The sequence below is a fragment of the Moschus berezovskii genome, chromosome 28 (assembly GCF_049115385.1).
Source record: "Moschus berezovskii isolate FMDL1 chromosome 28, NW_MosBer_1.0, whole genome shotgun sequence".
In the NCBI taxonomy this organism is placed as follows: Eukaryota; Metazoa; Chordata; class Mammalia; order Artiodactyla; family Moschidae; genus Moschus; species Moschus berezovskii.
Window position 1 is genome coordinate 24,634,279 of NC_142487.1, and position 12,516 is coordinate 24,646,794.

A 12,516-nucleotide genomic window follows, 5' to 3' on the forward strand; every position below is an offset into this window, starting at 1 on the left:
TCATGATAGTGTATATTATCTGCCATGTTCTTCCAGTGCTAGATTTCATTTGATTTGACATGTGTGGAGATGTAGGAAGTTCTATACCAGTGTATGTGTGTCTCTTTCTTTTTCCCCTGCCAGATGTGAAGATTCAGGTACTTAATTAATCTCTTCCTTCTTTGTACAAATTTTTGCCTTTTTCTTTCTTTCCAGTTTGTTGTTCATATTTTTAAAAATCTTCATCACTGTAAAAAATTGTGTATTTATTTAAATAGCCAGTTTAGTTCAGTCACTCAGTTGTGTCCCACTTTTTGCAACCCCATGGACCGTGGCTCACCAGGCTTCCCTGTCCATCACCAACTCCTTGAGCTTGCTCAAACTCATGTCCATTGAGTCACTGATGCCATCCAACCATCTCATCCTCTGTCATCCCCTTCTCCTCCTGCCTTCAATCTGTCCCAGCATCAGGCTCTTTTCAAATGAGTTAGTTCTTCGCATCAGGTGACCAAAGTATTGGAGTTTCAACTTCAGCATCAGTCCTTCCAATGAATATTCAGGAGTGATTTCCTTTAGGGTGGACTGGTTGGATCTCCTTGCAGTCCAAGGGACTCTCAAGAGTCTTCTCCAGCACCACAGTTCAAAAGCATCAATTCTTCAGCACTCAGCTTTCTTCACAGTCCAACTCTCACACCCATACATGACCACTGGAAAAACCATAGCCTTGACTAGATGGACCTTTGTTGGCAAAGTAATGTTTCTGCTTTTTAATATGCTGTCTAGGTTGGTCATAACTTTCCTTCCAAGGAGTTAAGCGTCTTTTAATTTCATGGCTGCAGTCAGCATCTGCAGTGATTTTGGAGCCCAGAAAAATAAAGTCAACCACTGTTTCCATTAGTTTCCTCATCTGTTTGCCATGAAGTGATGGGACCGAATGCCATGATCTTAGTTTTCTGAATGTTGAGTTTTAAGCCAACTTTTCAGGCTCCTCTTTCACTTTCATTAAGAGGCTCTTTAGTCCCTCTTTGCTTTCTGCCATAAGGATGGTGTCATCTGTTTATCTGAGGTTATTGATATTTCTCCCGGCAATCTTGATTCCAGCTTGTGCTTCATCCAGCCCGGCATTTCACATGATGTACTCTGCATATAAGTTAAATAAGCAAGGTGACAATATACAGCCTTGACGTACTCCTTTTCCTATTTGGAACCAGTCTGTTGTTCCATGTCCAGTTCTAACTGTTGCTTTTTGACCTGCATCTGTATGTTTCTTAGAAGGCAGGTCGGGTGGTCTGGTATTCCCATCTCTTTAAGAATTTTTCACAGTTTGTTGTGATCTACACAGTCAAAGGCTTTGGCATAATCAACGAAGCAGAAGTAGATGTTTTTCTGGAACTCTCTGGCTTTTTTGATAATCGAATGGATGTTGGTAATTTGATCTCTGGTTCCTCTGCCTTTTCTAAATCCATTAAATCCATTTTATTTAAATTTATTTAAATAACCAGTCTTATGTTTAGTTTAGTGAACTAGATATCATTGTAATTCTACGAAGTTTAAGCAGTGTCAGAACCCTTGTCCTGAACCTCATTTTATAGCCCTTATGCCCCATAGTAAAATATGTTCTTTTCACGTCTGACTGCAAATTTGGTGAAATATCTAATTTTTTAATGCTGAAGTTGATAATGTAGATTATTTTATTCCTACGTTTAAAGCGACCATTTTGATTTAGCTGGTTTTTGTTTTCATAAGAATGTACTGAAAATACTAGAGTGTGTATGTACATATGCATATATATATATTACAAGTATTAAAAGGAAAGTGTTTTTTGAATAATTTATGTAGGGTCATGTTTTCCTTTTGAACTGCATTAATATATGCATATTTTTAGCCTATGTATATGAGCACATTTTCTGTTTTTTTGTTTTTAAATTTCAGGTGCATATTTAATATAATAAAATGTTTTTGATCAATTGCATTTAGAAATATTTCATAGTGAGTAAAAGCTAAGATATGGACATATATGCAACTAAACAGAAAGCGGTCTTCTCACTAGACGAGGCGCCAGCCAGAGGTGCTGGTTGCCTGGAAAGTATGAAGAGAGGTACCAGCAAGGAAGTCTGGTTCTTGGAAAATAATTTACTTATAGGTTTAACAGTAGAATTTTCTTGTTTTTAAGTAACTTTCAAAAGTACTGATTAAGATACATTTGCTTCGGTCTTTGTGATAATATAAGATGTAAATAATGACTGCCTACTTAGTAATGACTAAACATTGAAACGATGCTTTTGAACTGTGGTGTTAGAGAAGACTCTTGAGAGTCCCTTATACTGCAAGGAGATCCAACCAGTCCATTCTAGAGGAGATCAATCCTGGATGTTCATTGGAGGGACTGATGCTAAAGCTGAAACTGCAATACTTTGGGCACCTCATGCGACGAGTTGACTCACTGGAGAAGACTCTGATGCTGGGAAAGGTTGGGGGCGGGAGGAGAAGGGGACGACGGAGAATGAGATGGCTGGATGGCATCACCGACTCAATGGACATGAGTTTGAGTGAACTCCGGGAGTTGGTGATGGACAGGGAGGCCTGGCGTGCTGTGATTCATGGGGTCGCGGAGAGTCGGACACGACTGAGCGACTGAACTGAACTGAACTGAAACATTGATAACTGCCTAGTTAATAACCTATTCATTTAGCTGGTAGTTTTAGGCCTAGCAGCTAATGTGTTTGAAAATCAGAGAGCCCTAACTGGTTAATAAAAAGCTAAGGATTTGATATTTGCTAAATGTTTAGCAAATGACTGTTTTGCTGAGATTATAGAGTTAGTGACATCAAATGCTATGTCTAATGCTTAAATTATCCTTCTCATAAATTGATCCAATGTCATTCTCTTTAGGCAAAAAATATTTTTACTTTTTAAGTGACCTGGTACTTGGAAGATTGTAACTATTTACTACAATACTAAAAAGTTTGTCATCTGCTTTTTGTAGTAAGAGTTTTGGTTTTTATCTTAGGTAGATTGAGAAAGAAGTTGAGTTTTGATTTCTTGTAAGTTTTTTTTTCAGGAAATGATGTTCTAAAACAGAAATGTTGGTTGTATTTTAGAAATGACTTAAATTATCATTCAGTTTAGTTCAGTTCAGTCGCTCAGTCGTGTCCGACTCTTTGCGACCCCATGAATCACAGCACGCCAGTCCTCCCTGTCCATCACCAACTCCCGGAGTTCACTCAAACTCATGTCCATCGAGTCGGTGATGCCATCCAGCCATCTCATTCTCTGTCGTCCCCTTCTCCTCCCACCCCCAGTCCCTTCCAGCATCAGGGTCTAGAATGTACAATTATGATGAGTTTTTCATTCTTAATGTATAGTCATTTCTTGTTTACTAAAATATAGGAAGTTGTTAAGAAAAAGTACTGAGCAAAATCATTGTTTCCTAGCCTCTGTAGAGAGTGAACAGAAAATGAAATCCCGCCTGCTGGGTAGAAAAGATGCTGTGGCTGGAGACGAGCTCTGAGGTCAGACTGTAAGCGCTTCCACAGCTCCTCACATGTGCGCCTTATTGGTCACCGTCTGGCTGTTTGTCATCCTTTCCTCACTCCTTCATCTCTATACTGTCTTAGCGTCTATTTCCCCAAGATCTTTCCAGATTCTTGCTATACATTAGCATTAGTTTAGTGCCAGACTCAGTGACCCTATATATTTATTTTTAATGAACTATTTATAAGGGTTTTAATTATTTAAAAATTTCAACATTTTCCTAGACAATAAACACTGCCTACAGTATTATGGAGAGTACCTACTTTGAATAGATTTTATGTTTATTGTTCATTAAAGGTTTTTAGTTTTTCATTTTTTAGAGGAATTTTATGTATATTTATATATTTTTCCCCAAACTGTAAAACTCCTTTTAGGCAAAGTGCTTTGAAATTGAATTTGATTCACTGAATAAACTGGTTAGCTGAGATTACTTTTATATGATACAGATTATTTTAAAGAATTAAAAGATACAGTAAAGAAAATCTAAAAGTTTCCTGAAGATATGCTTTGAGATACAAAATATTGAAGTAATTCAAGATTGTGGAGTGCCAAAGGGTTTTTGGGGAAAAATCAGAATGTTTTGGGTAGAATTAGTGTCTGCCAAGTAATGCGTTTCAGTGTCAGGAAATGTAAAGATATTTGAGGAGGAGGATCAGGTGAATATTTAAGGACGTCTGTTACAGTGTCGACTATAAATGACAAAGGAGAGATCCTAAGGAAATGCTCTGGCGGGCGAGGGCAGGGGTGTCTCACAGGTGCTCAGAGAAACCAGGGGCTTTATCAAACTCTCAGAAAACCTGTGCGGTTTGACCAGCTGTGTGTTGACTTCACGGAGGGTGCTGGAACTTCTGGTTTGAGATCGCTAATGTTAGGCCATTTGCTATTTCTATTTCTTTCTCCTTAAGATTATGGACTGTAGAGGAAAACATTCAGTTTGAGGTGACTTTTTAATTTTTTTTGTTTGTGGTTTGGTTTCTTAAGAAAGCAAAATATACTGTCCATAATGAGAAAGAAATATGTACATGTATCTATGTATGAGAGGTGGGTATACTATATATACATGTGAATTATACATGTATATGAGAAGAAATAGAAGTAAAATTAAAATACTGTTTGAATTACATAACAATATAAAAGGAAGTTCTGTGCCATTTTTGTCATTTCAAATTGTGTTTATTGTTTATAAGCGAGTGATTTTTGACCTTATATATTGCTATTCAGATATATAAGATTTTATAGGCAGTTTTCATAGGATTCACATTTAAAGTGGGACCTTCATATTATTGTTAAATATTATTGCCACTTCAAATACTCATATAGGAGACTTTTTAGAAAAATCTTTTAAAAGCAGGCTCGTTAACATTTTAGGTGCCTTACTGTTTTCAGTTTTCATCTGCACTTTGGATATTATTGACTGTAGTGTCTTAAAATATTTTATAAATAGGAATACTAAATGCAAAAAGCACTAAAAGATATTAATAAATATCCTTTTATTCTCCAGCTATGTCATTCCCTTCCTCCTGAAAGCAGTATTTTATAGTTCTAGAGAGCCTTTCTATACTGTTAAATTGTTTCTATGCAGTTTTAAAGGTTACCCTGCGTTTACACTTACTGCGCAGTGCTGGCTCTATTCCCCGCGTTGCACAGCGCCTCGTCAAGCCTGTCCCACCCAGTGGTTGGCATCTTCCTCCCCCGCCCCTGCACGCCCCTCCCTCCCCCACCCACTGGTGACCACTGGTCTGTTCTCTGTATCTTACACTGTGTTTTAGACTTTATAAATCTAGCATTTTAGTTTGCTCCTCTTCTAATAACTGAGACATTTAAGCAGCACAGAGTGGTTAGAGGTAGAAGGCCTCCCTGATCTGAATAGCTGTTGGAAGTAGGCTTGAGTGAATTTCCACAGTCTGAACTCTAGGCTAGTGTAGACCAGGCGTGCACCCGGTGCCTGGGAGCCTGAGGTGGGGGCAGCGGTGGAGAGGGTAGGTGTTGTAAGCCTTCTGTTGGTAACTTATGAAAGCTGAATGGGAGGAGACGCACCAAAGTCAGATTCTGTTTGCTCTTGGGAGTGGGGGGAAGAAGGCGTGAAGGGAACAAAAGCTGACTGTTTAAACTGTCATGTTTTGTTTACTTTTAGTAAATATATATTATTCCCTTTCTCATCGGCATGGATGGTTGGATTATCAGAGCTCTTTGCTAATGCTAGAACTTTATTCAAAACGTAAATTTTGGAAAATGTTTCAAAATACATTTTGAAGCATATTTATGTGTTTCCTAGTGTGAACATATCGGCTCAGGTCTTTAAAAGATTTGTTAAAAATGATTTTTTAACTGATGATTATCACTAACCTTTTTCTAAAATTAGTTCAAAAGGTTAGCAGAACTAACCTTTTTCTAAAGACTAGTTAAAAATAATTTTTTAATTTCCCTTGGGCTATAAGTCCAAGAATACTGAATGGGGTAGCCTATTCTTTCTCCAGTGGGTCTTCCCAGCCCAGGAATCGAACCAGGGCCTCCTGCATTGCAGGTGGATTCTTTACCAGCTGAGCTGTCAGTGAAGCACCTTAAGAGGAGAGTGAAAAGGTTGGCTTGAAGCTCAACATTCAGAAAAAACTGATTCAGTTCAGTTCAGTTCAGTCGCTCAGTCGTGTCCGACTCTCTGCAACTCCATGAATCACAGCATGCCATGCCTCCCTGTCCATCACCAACTCCCGGAGTTCACTCAAACTCATGTCCATCGAGTCGGTGATGCCATCCAGCCATCTCATTCTCTATCATCCCCTTCTCCTCCCGCCCCCAACCTTTCCCAGCATCAGAGTCTTTTCCAGTGAGTCAAATCGTCGCATGAGATGGCCAGAGTATTGCAGTTTCAGCTTTAGCATCAGTCCTTCCAATGAACACCCAGGACTGATCTCCTTTAGAATGGACTGGTTGGATCTCCTTGCAGTCCAAGGGACTCTCAAGAGTCTTCTCCAACACCACAGTTCAAAAGCATCAATTCTTCGGCGATTAGCTTTCTTCACGGTCCAACTCTCACATCCATACATGACCACTGGAAAAACCATAGCCTTGACTAGACGGACCTTTGTTGGCAAAGTAATGTCTCTGCTTTTTAATATATTAAATCTTATTAAACTTGTATTGCCACATACCTCCAAAATTATCCAGAAGGGGGCAGCATGGGTTTGTGAAAATGCGAATGTCAGGCATTTAACCTGTTTCTACTTTCGTTTGACAATACTAAATCCCTAGCTCCTGGCAACAGATATGATAATTATGTTTGGTATATGTGATGATATGTTTGCTAGTGTGTGATGTTCACTGCCTGTGATGTTCACTGCCGGCAAGAACAGTTGAAAAATTAGGTATTCTTTTTAATATATTGTCCTTTCCTTCTGAACATGCTCCTAAAGCTTCTGCCTCAGTTAGCTCTTATCTTTACCTTTTTGAATTTGGAGTATTGTTATTAACTTAATTTTGATGTTACATTTAAAAAGCAGTGTCTATAATTTTATCATGGCCCCTGAAGCCAAGCAGAGTAAACTTTGGTGATGCAAAGGAACCAAAAGCAGGCAGCAGAACTAATCTTTTTCTAAAATAGGTCACAATGTACATGGTCTGTTGTAGTATTTTTTTTCCCATAACACGTCATTCTTTTAGATTTTGAGACTGTTTTCGTATGTTTTTATGTATTCAGTGTCATCTTTTGGAAATTAATTTTTATTTTTAAAATTAAATAACATATCGTTACAGACAATATATTTTCTAAAGATGATCTGGCCACTTTTGTGTCACTAAGTGTATTCCAGCATCATTTTTGATTATAGTCTATAATTTGTGTAATTTTATCAGAAATTTCAGAATGATGTTTTCCAGCATTTTTTTCTGTTATCAGCAGTGGGGCTGAAAATTCGGATAACTAAATATTTTTGCATATCTTGGATGACTTCTGAGGATAAATTCTTAAATGTGGAATTGCTTTCTAAAAGGACATATTCATTTTTAAAGTCCTTTGGATCGTTCTTGCCAAATTGTCCTTCCGAAGCTTAGGAGTAGGTTTGTATCCCTATTTACCCTCATAACTCTTCATTCTTTTTATCATCTTATCATCTTTTAAACCTTGTTAATTTTCTAGGCTTCTAAGTCGCTGTTTGAAGAGCATGTACGAATGGAGAGCACTCATTTTCATTTTGAAACCACAGAGGCTTCAATGTACCAGTACTGTACTGTGTTGGTTATCCATTCTGATCGCTGCACGTTTTTCAAATTTTCACTGCTGTCATACTATTTTGTTCAAGATAAAAGATAAACGTTTCCTGTTATGGATCGTGTACATGTATTCAGGTAGCATAGCACACCCTGTCTCTTTTGTACGAAGCTGGAAGAATCAGTAATATATGAAGAGACCGCCAGTGAGGGATTCCTTCAACAGTAACGAGACAGATTATATTCCCATTCCAGCTATGCCAGTGTTGTGTCAAACATCCTAGAGATTAATTAATTTATTATTGTCTTACGAGGCTGGTTTACTGAGGTATCGTGGATATACAGTGTTGTATTAGTTTCAGGTATATAACAGTAATTCAGTTTTATTTTTATATATGTAATATTGTTTTTCAGATTCTTTTCCACTGTAGTTTATTATAAGACATTTATAGCTCCCCGTACTATACAGTAGGTCACTGTTATTGATTTTGTGTATAATAGTGTGCATATGTTAATCCCATTTATACCCACCCCCCACCCGCTAATCTAACAACTTAGATATTCTTCTATTTGGAGAGGTTTCTTTAGATCTTTAGTCGTATTCTTAGTAGCAGAGAAGGTTACATTGGGCATGAAATTTATTTTTGTTAATAGTCAGAAGATATTTGGTGCTAAATATTGTGATGAAGTGGTTGATTGACTCTATTTTGGGTTGAAGAGAATTAGTACCTGACAGAGCAAAGACGATTTTTCTTGAATAGCTTAATCGTAAGTGAAGAGGAACTAAAAAGCCTCTTGATGAAAATGAAAGAGGAGAGTGAAAAGGTTGGATTGAAGCTCAACATTCAGAAAACAAAGATCATGGCATCTGGTCCCATCACTTCATGGGAAATAGATGGGGAAACAGTGGAAACAGTGAGAGACTTTATTTTTTTGGGCTCCAAAATCACTGTGGATGCTGTTTGAAGCCATGAAATTAAAAGACGCTTATTCCTTGAAAGTAAAGTTATGACCAAGCTAGATAGTATATTAAAAAGCAGAGACATTACTTTGCCAACAAAGGTCCATCTAGTCAAGGCTATGGTTTTTCCAGTGGTCATGTATGGATGTGAGAGTTGGACTGTGAAGAAAGCTGATCGCCGAAGAATTGATGCTTTTGAACTGTGGTGTTGGAGAAGACTCTTGAGAGTCCCTTGGACTGCAAGGAGATCCAACCAGTTCATTCTAAAGGAGATCAATCCTGGGTGTTCATTGGAGGGACTGATGCTAAACTGAAACTCCAGTACTTTGGCCACCTCATGTGAAGGGTTGACTCACTGGAAAAGTGATGCTGGGGAGAATTGGGGGCAGGAGGAGAAGGGGACGACAGAGAGTGAGATGGCTGGATGGCATCACCGACTCGATGGACATGAGTTTGAGTGAACTCCGGGATTTGGTGATGGACAGGGAGGCCTGGCGTGCTGTGATTCATGGGGTCACAAAGAGTCGGACATGACTGAGCGACTGAACTGAACTGAAAGCAATTTTAAAATGAATTCAAATTTATGTTAAGGTGGCAGGAATTGTTAGAAAACTATAAGTTACTTTTTAAGGTAACTCTTCAATTAGGTTGGCTTCCCAGGAGGTGGAGTGGTAAAGAACTCACCTACCAGTGCAGGAGATGCAAGAAACGGGTTCGATCCCTGAGTCTGGAAGATCCCCTGGAGAATGAAATGGCAAACCACTCCAGTATTCTTTCCTGGAAAATTCCATGGACGGAGAAGCTGGGAGGGCTATAGTCCACGGGGTCGCAGAGAGTCGGACACAACTGAATGACTGAGCGTACCTTTCCAGGTACTCTCAAGGGCCAGGTATATAATAGTGGAGGTTAGGTTTCTCTGTGTTCTTTGACACAGACTTAAAAAGCAAGCCAGGATCCTTTGTAAAACGAGAGGTATTTTTAGCATCCATGTTCTAGTAATTTACCTCCAGGAATAAATAGGTTGAAGCCAAGCAGGCAGATTGCAAGTTACCAGGTCAGATGGATGGGGCCCTGCAAGTTCAAGGTAGGACCCAGAAAGGAGGAGGAGGACGAGCAGCCCCAAGCCTTGTAACTCAGGGCAGTCTGAGGAGTGAGGCTCTTCGTGACGGAGGAGGTTAGTCCCTCACTCTGTGTCCTCCAGGTTTGTGTCTGGGTTGGACAGTAACTGGGGACAGCTGACTGCTGTAGGGGAGGGGAAAGGATAAAACACTTTTGAGTTCCTTAAAAAAAACCTTCGACTGTCTTCAGAGTCTTCAGATTTGACTGTCTCAGCCTCTGAAACCCGTAAATGTAGAATTGAAATTAAAGAAAGTGTTTTAAAGGGATGAAGTAAAAAATTACTAAGTAAATTCATTGGAAAAAAATGTGCGATACAAAAACAGCGGAAGGTGGTCATTGAGCTGTTGGATGGAAAGCTTTTGTTGACTCAAAGTGTTGAAAGTGCTGAAAACTTCATTATGTTAAGATAATATGTGAGTGAAGGTAATGATCATGTAAGTAGAACTATTCAGGCTAAATTAAAACAGAGCTATTAATATGAGAAGAAAATACAGAAAAGGGAAAACTCATGTAGTAGAAAAATTATAGCTGTCTCCACATTTCCTGTTGAATACCTGAACATTGGCAATGGCCTCACAAAGTAGATACAACTCCATTTAAAAAGGCAGGATTTGTGGTATATATACTGATATAACACTGACAACGGTAAAGGTAACATTAACTGCTATCATCTTTTGTACGCATGATGTGTGAGTCTCTATGCTGATTTCTTCGTGTATATTTCATTTATTTCACAATGATTCTGTAAGGTGTGGTTTTTGCCGTTAACCACGTTGTATGGAGAAGTGAGGCTCAGAGAGGTTCAATAACTTGCTCACGGTCACACAGCAAGCGGCAGAGCTGGAATTTGATCCTACGTAGTCCATCCAACCTGGGCTTCCCTTGTGACTCAGCTGGTAAAGAGTCCGCCTGCAATGCGGTAGACATGAGTTTGATCCCTGGGTTGGGAAGATTCCCTGGAGAAGGGAAAGGCTACCCACTCCAACGTTCTGGCCTGGAGAATTCCATGGACCGTATAGTCCATGGGGTCGCAAAGACCAGACACGACTGAGTGACTTTCACCTTCTTTCAGTCCAACCTGAGGGCCTGAACTTGACCTTCATACGTTACACCTCCTACTAGATGTAACTGTGTATTGAAAAATAGTTGCATTTCTCCAACATTGACTATATTTTTAATTACTGATTTACATAAGTATGATTTTGATGCATGCTTAATTTTAAATGACTGATTTATTGAGTGTCTTTCACTTTGTAGACCAAAACAGCCATTCTTTTCAATTCCCATATTTCAGATTTTTCTTCAGAGAACTGTGCATGGCTCAGTTCTTTGGTAATTTATGTTTTAGTTTTTCATCTGTGATTACTTAGGTTTGGAGTTTTACCCCCCTTTACCTTCTTTTCCTTGTCACATGTTACTTGCTTTTAAGAATATGATGTAAGCTTTAACTGCAGTTTTATGAATTTCACATATACACAGTTGAAAGTTTTGAAAACAGGTAACTAAGAGGGTAAAGGCGTCCTGTTATCCTTCTAGAGAACCAACCACAGTTAACATTTTGATAGCTTTTCCTCTATCCTTTTAGTCTTGTTTTTGGCCACTCTGTGGGGCATGCCGGATCTTAGTTCCCTGACCCAGGGATCCAGCCCACTCCCCCTGCAGTGGAAGCATGGAGTCCTAACCGCTAGCCAGCCAGGGAAGTCCTTCTGGCCATTTAAAGTCCATTTACTGTGTGCTTGTGATTATATTGTAGATATAGTTATCTATGCATGTTGCATCTTCATTTAATATTTTAACAAATTCTTTCTCAAGTTACACTCATTTGTGAAAGTAATTTTTAATGACTATATACCATTACATTATATGAGCATACAGCATTTACTTAGCAGTTCTCTTGCTTTGGATATGTAGGTTGTACCCAATTTGAACTATTGTAAATAATATTGAATATCTTTGTAAAACTTGTTCTCATTTATGATTATTTCCTTGGATTAACTTCATGAATATTTTTTGGATTAGAGCCTTAGAATTTTTGTGTAATAGAGTATTAGCATTTTTAAGAATATTGAGATTGATTACCGAATTGTTTTTACCCTCAGTGCCCTTTTCATTGTTCCTTGCCTACACAGGATATTTTTATTTACTTCCATGCCTCAGTTTCTGTATCTGTAAGATGGAAATAATACTAGGATCTACTTCAAAGCGTTGTCGTGAGGCCATGATGAGTTACTGCCGAGCATTTAGAGTAGTAATACCTAGCGCAAAGTAAGACCCCATAAATCTTGGTTGTTTAGTATTATAATTTCTACAGTCTTTGGCTAAATTGATAGGTGTAAAGAGTATTTTATTGTTGAAATTTGTATTTCTTTTATTACTGGAGATAATGAAATTTTTCTATAAGGATTTTAGTGAATTTTTGTTTCTTTTTGAGACATAGTTTGTCCTTTGCTCATTTGTTTCTCTTGGGGATATTAGTGCTTATAATTAGTGCTTAGTTAATTAGTGATTAACTTAATTGAAATATTAAGCTTATGTGCTTTTTGTTATTGTTGTTGAAATTTTCTTCTGACTTGTTACTTTTGATTTTTTTTAACCTGGGGATAATTTCCATTTCTATGTAATATATTTTATCCTTATTTCTATTCAGCTTCTTTCATATTTTTAAGTCCTATAATCTTACCCCATTTAGAAATTTGATGACGTTTTATTAAAAAGCAATG

The 12,516-nt window shown here is 38.2% G+C and overlaps 1 protein-coding gene across 5 annotated transcripts in view; it reads left to right on the plus strand.

Moving 5' to 3' along the window:
* WDR7 (WD repeat domain 7) overlaps positions 1 to 12,516 on the plus strand; it is a 345,084-nt gene that overhangs the window by 56,688 nt on the left and 275,880 nt on the right. The gene's annotated exons all lie outside the window — the stretch shown is intronic.